This window comes from Ammodytes marinus, assembly GCF_949987685.1.
Source record: "Ammodytes marinus genome assembly, chromosome: 16".
In the NCBI taxonomy this organism is placed as follows: Eukaryota; Metazoa; Chordata; class Actinopteri; order Uranoscopiformes; family Ammodytidae; genus Ammodytes; species Ammodytes marinus.
The window spans coordinates 25354549-25360697 of NC_137220.1; positions in this window are offsets into that span (position 1 = coordinate 25354549).

Consider the following 6149-nt stretch of genomic DNA (forward strand, 5'->3'; position numbering starts at 1 on the left):
TCTCTGCATCCTGCCTCAAGGACTACACTTACAAGTTACCTATAGTCTCACTACTCCGGTCCTTCAGAGTCCTGTTCGGGGTCCCCTCTTCTCTCTTTGTACCAATTCCCTTGGCTCTTTTACTCACTCACATGGCTGTCTACTGCAAATTCTGTCTTTTCCCTGATCTGAAACCCAGGAGGCAGCATGAATCTCTGTGTGTCTGACTGACATCTCCTAGTGGATGTCTGCACACAACCTAAAGCTCAAACTTGAGAAGAATTGCTCTTCCATCCAGGGGATATACTGTATCTCCAGTGCATGACCTGTACATTACTATAGATACCCAAACTCTCAGGAACATGAGTGTGATACTGGATAACCAGACATCCTTTGCTGCCAACATAATCTTCACCAAACCAGGAGGATACATTCATTCCTCACCCAGGAAGCGGAACAGGTTCTGTTCCAGGCTCTTGATGTTTGGTGGCTAGATTACTGCATCTTGCTCCTGGCTGGTGTGCTTGCATGTGCTATCTGAACTCTGAGGCTCACCCAGAATGCAACAGCCTGGCTGGTCTTTAGCCTAACCAAGTCCTCCCACTTTACACTGCTCCTCAACATCCTTTGAATGGTTCAGGCATATACTTTAATGACTGAGTTGTACTAATTTAGCCATGCTAGTAGTCTGTCAGTACGTTCACCACCACCCAATTTTAAACTGATATCCAAAATTCCTCTCCGGGAACCATCACCTTACCGTGGTGGAGAGGTTTGTGTGCCCCTGTGAACCTGAGAGCTGTGTTGTCCGGAGCCTAGTGCTCCTGGTAGGGTCTCCCAAGGCAAAGTGGTCTCGGGGGAGGGGCCCGACTAAGAATGGTTCAAAAAGACCTCATGGAAGAACACAAACGAGGAGGAGAGACCCTGCCCGGAGGAAGCCCGGGGCCCCCGTCTGGAGCCAGGCCCAGAAAGGGGGCCCGCCTGCGAGCGTCTGGTGGCCGGGTCTGCCACGGGGCCCGGCCGGGCACAGCCCGAAGAAGCTACGTGGCACAAACCCCCTCTACGACTGATGGGCCCACCACTCACCGGAGGAACCGCTGGGGTCGGGTGCGCTGCCTAAAGGGTGGCAGTGAAGGGCGGGGACCACGACGGACCAGACCCGGGCGGCAGAGGCTGGCTTTGGGGACGTGGAACGTCACCTCGCTGTGGGGGAAGGAGCTGGAACTGGTGCGGGAGGTGGAGTGCTACCAATTAGATCTGGTGGGGCTTACCTCCATGCACAGTCTTGGCTCTGGAACCGTACTTCTGGACAGGGGTTGGACTCTATTCTTCTCTGGAGTTGCCCAAGGTGTGAGGCGCCAGGCCGGTTTGGGGATACTCACGAGCCCCCGGCTGGGCGCTACTACGTTGGAGTTTACCCCGGTGGACGAGAGGGTCGCCTCCCTACGCCTCCGGGTTGTGGGGGGGAAGACTCTGACTGTTGTTTGTGCGTATGCACCAAACAGCAGTTCGGAGTATTCGGCCTTCTTGGAGACCCTGAACGGAGTCCTGCATGGGGCTCCGGTAGGGGACTCCATAGTTCTGCTGGGAGACTTTAACGCACACGTGGGCAATGATGGAGACACCTGGAAAGGCGTGATTGGGAGGAACGGCCTCCCCGATCTGAACCCGAGTGGTCGTTTGTTGTTAGACTTCTGTGCTGGTCATGGTTTGTCTATAACAAACACCATGTTCGAACATAAGGATGCTCATAAGTGTACATGGTACCAGAGCACACTAGGCCGAAGGTCGATGATCGATTTCGTGATCGTATCATCTGATCTAAGGCCGCATGTTTCAGACACTCGGATGAAGAGAGGGGCGGAGCTGTCAACTGATCACCATCTGGTTGTGAGTTGGGTCAAAGGGTGGGGGAAGACTCTGGACAGACCTGGTGAGCCCAAACGGGTAGTGCGGGTGAACTGGGAACGTCTGGCGGAGGCCCCTGTTCAAGAGATCTTTAATTCGCACCTCCTGCAGAGCTTTTCTAGCATCCATGTGGAGGTTGGGGGCATTGAACCCGAGTGGTCGATGTTCAAAACTTCCATTGCTGAAGCTGCGGCAGGCAGCTGTGGTCTCAAGGTCTTGGGTGCCTCAAGGCGCGGTAACCCTCGAACGCCGTGGTGGACCTTGGTGGTCAGGGAAGCCGTCCGACTGAAGAAGGAGTGCTTCCGGGATATGTTATCTCGGGGGACTCCTGAGGCAGTTGCAAGGTACCGACAGGCCCGAAGGGCTGCAGCTTCTGCCGTGTCAGAGGCAAAGCAGCGGGTGTAGGAGAAGTTCGGAGAAACCATGGAGAAGGACTTTCGGTCGGCACCAAAGTGTTTCTGGAAGACCGTCCGGCACCTCAGGAGGGGGAAGCGGGGAACCATCCAAGCTGTGTACAGTAAGGATGGGACGCTGTTGACCTCAACTGAGGAGGTGGTCGGTCGGTGGAAAGAGCACTTTGAGGAACTCCTGAATCCGACTAACACGCCCTCTATGTTGGAGGCAGAGCTGGAGGCTGATGGGGGATCATCGTCAATTTCCCTGGTGGAAGTCACTGAGGTAGTCAAACAACTCCACAGTGGCAAAGCCCCGGGGGTTGATGAGATCCGTCCAGAAATGCTGAAAGCAATGGGTGTGGAGGGGCTGTCTTGGATGACACGCCTCTTCAACATTGCGTGGAAGTCGGGTACAGTGCCGAAGGAGTGGCAGACCGGGGTGGTGGTTCCTATTTTCAAAAAGGGGGACCAGAGAGTGTGTTCCAACTACCGGGGTATCACACTTCTCAGCCTTCCCGGAAAAGTCTACTCCAAGGGCCGTGGAACAACGGAACAGCTCTTCACTCTCGCAAGGATCCTAGTGGGAGCTTGGGAGTTTGCTCATCCAGTCTACATGTGTTTTGTAGATCTGGAGAAGGCTTATGACCGGGTTCCCCGGGAGATACTGTGGGGGGTGCTGCGGGAGTATGGGGTGAGGGTGTCTCTTCTCAGGGCCATCCAATCTCTGTACGCTCAAAGCGAGAGCTGTGTACGGGTTCTCGGTAGTAAGTCAGACCCGTTTCCGGTGGGGGTTGGCCTCCGCCAGGGCTGCGCTTTATCACCAATCCTTTGTGATATTCATGGACAGGATATCAAGGCGTAGTCGTGGTGGGGTGGGGTTGCAGTTTGGTGGTCTGAAGATCTCATCTCTGCTGTTTGCGGATGATGTGGTTCTGATGGCATCATCGGCCTGTGACCTTCAGCTCTCATTGGATCGGTTTGCAGCCGAGTGTGAAGCGGTTGGGATGAGGATCAGCACCTCTAAATCTGAGGCCATGGTGCTCAGCAGGAAACCAATGGATTGTCTACTACAGGTAGAGAATGAGTCCTTACCCCAAGTGAAGGAGTTCAAGTACCTCGGGGTCTTGTTTGCGAGTGAGGGAACAATGGAGCGTGAGATTGGCCGTAGAATCGGAGCAGCAGGGGCGGTTTTGCACTCGCTTTACCGCACTGTTGTGACGAAAAGAGAGCTGAGTCGTAAGGCAAAGCTTTCGATCTACCGGGCGATCTTTGTTCCTACCCTCACCTATGGTCATGAAGGCTGGGTAATGACCGAAAGAACGAGATCGCGGGTACAAGCGGCCGAAATGGGCTTTCTCAGGAGGGTGGCTGGCGTCTCCCTTAGAGATAGGGTGAGAAGCTCAGTCATTCGTGAGGAACTCGGGGCAGAGCCGCTACTCCTTTGCGTTGAAAGGAGCCAGTTGAGGTGGTTCGGGCATCTGGTAAGGATGCCCCCAGGGCGCCTCCCTAGGGAGGTGTTCCAGGAGCGTCCAGCTGGAAGGAGGCCTTGGGGAAGACCCAGGACTAGGTGGAGAGATTATGTCTCCACGCTGGCCTGGGAACGCCTCGGGATCCCCCAGTCAGAGCTGGTTGATGTGGCCCGGGAAAGAGAAGTTTGGGGTTCCCTGCTCAAGCTGCTGCCCCCGTGACCCGATTTCGGATAAGCGGTTGAAGATGATGATGATGATGATGATCCAAAATTCCCAGACTAGGAACCCTAATGACTTTGATGATCTCCTGTCCCAACAACCTTTGGAATTTCTTGGTTACGCACATTCATGATCCCTTTTGGATGGATTGTCATCATGTAATGATACCTTAACGTTTCCTCCCGAATACTTTGGTTTGCAACCAAATTCCAGCAGAAAATGACATTCCCATCAGCCCTATACTTTGTGTTGAGTGTTTGATTTGCAATGGTTAGCATGCTAAACTAGATAGTGGGCATAGTGAAAACTTCACACCTGCTGAACAATACCATTTTAGCATTGTGTTTAAAGCACAACTATTTCAATCAACAGCTTCACAGACCTGCTGAATTGATCAAGTGAATGCAGACAAAGAATAGCCATTTAAAATGTTGTGTGTTCAGACCTGGTCCATGAGGAGCTGAACAGGGTGGTAGGAGGCCGCCCAGTTCGGGTAGAAGACCGGAAGAACATGCCGTACATTGATGCAGTCATCCATGAGATTCAGAGACTTGCCAACATTGTCCCCATGGCTATTCCTCACAAAACCAGCCGAGACGTCACTTTCCAGGGCTACTTCATTAAGAAGGTTTAGTGAGAATTGCTCATCACCTAAACATCTTTCACTAGTCATTCCTACATTAAATTGAAGCTTAAGGTGTGCTTTAAATGTGTACCCCTCACTTTTTCTAACTTATTGTAATAAAGAAGAAATTAATCATCAAAGACACCCTTACACATTGTGACAATCAACCCCTAACCCTTAATTGCATTGTCAAGTTGACAAATAAGCCTACATAACTTACTGTAGCCTTGGCAGCTGGTCTAGTTTGGGATGCACTGTTTTGATTTTGTTGCCCTTTTTTCTTTTGCATGCTAGCTGCCTTTTCCTGATCTATTCTTTCCCTCTCTGGGGTGTCAGTGAGGATACAGCTTGACAATTTATTTCGTTATTGAGTTCCTTTCCTGGCTGCAGCCTTTGGATAACATGTGACAACCAACCCCCCAAAAAATGTGACGACCAACCCCAACTTGAATTTCTTGCTAGCATCAAGGCCAACAACCATCTGACAACTAATTAGCTTGCTAACCACATTCTAAACTATAGTTTACCCTTCACACTTTTTTAGGGTAACAAGTGTTTTGTTATAAACACATTGTGTAAAAGCCTAGAAGGAAAATACTGAGGAGCTAAATATTTTCAATTTGACATGAAAAACACAAACAGTCCTCTCACCTCAAATTCAGCAGTCTAACTCCAAGGAAGACTATGTAGGTGACCTCTGATCCCAATTCTGGATATTTACATACCAAAATTTCACAGACAGCGCCTTCTGGTTCCGAGATATAAGGATTGTGACAACCAACCCGTGTGACATATGACCCGTTCTCCCCTACAGTACATACACTCGTAAAACCTGAAAACGGGCTTCATACTGAGCCTTCACATGACAGACCTGCTCTCTTCTTTTGCCTACAGGGGACTACTGTGTTACCTCTGCTTACATCTGTCCTGAACGATGAGAGCGAATGGGAGACCCCACACACTTTCAACCCTTCCCACTTCCTGGATAAGGATGGTTAATTTGTCAGGAGAGAGGCCTTCATGGCCTTTTCTGCATGTATGACAAATTATCCACATTTTTGTTGTCTGAAGATTAATAAGATATTTTACACAGCATGATTCAGTTGAGCTCTAGACATATGTCTTTTAACCATCCCTTGCAGGTTGCAGGGTGTGTCTGGGAGAAGGTCTGGCTAAGATGGAGCTCTTTCTCTTCTTCACCTCCCTCCTTCAGCGCTTTCGTTTCACACCTGCACCAGGAGTAAGAGAAGATGACCTGGATCTGACACCAGCTGTGGGCTTCACCCTTGCCCCTTCCTTCCATGAGCTGTGTGTCTGTCGCTAACGAGTAGCAGTGCTGGAACATGGCATTATAACTGCTTGTGTCAATGGGATGATTATAACACGACAGTAGCTTACCTGAAATTGTATCGGGAGAAATTACTTGTGTCTTTTCTACAAATGAGTGTAGTAGTATAGGCCTACATGCAATTTTTTTTAGAATGAGACAACTTCATTATTTGACATTTTCCTGCTTTTCAGCCACTATGGATTGTTTCTACAAACAAATGCACT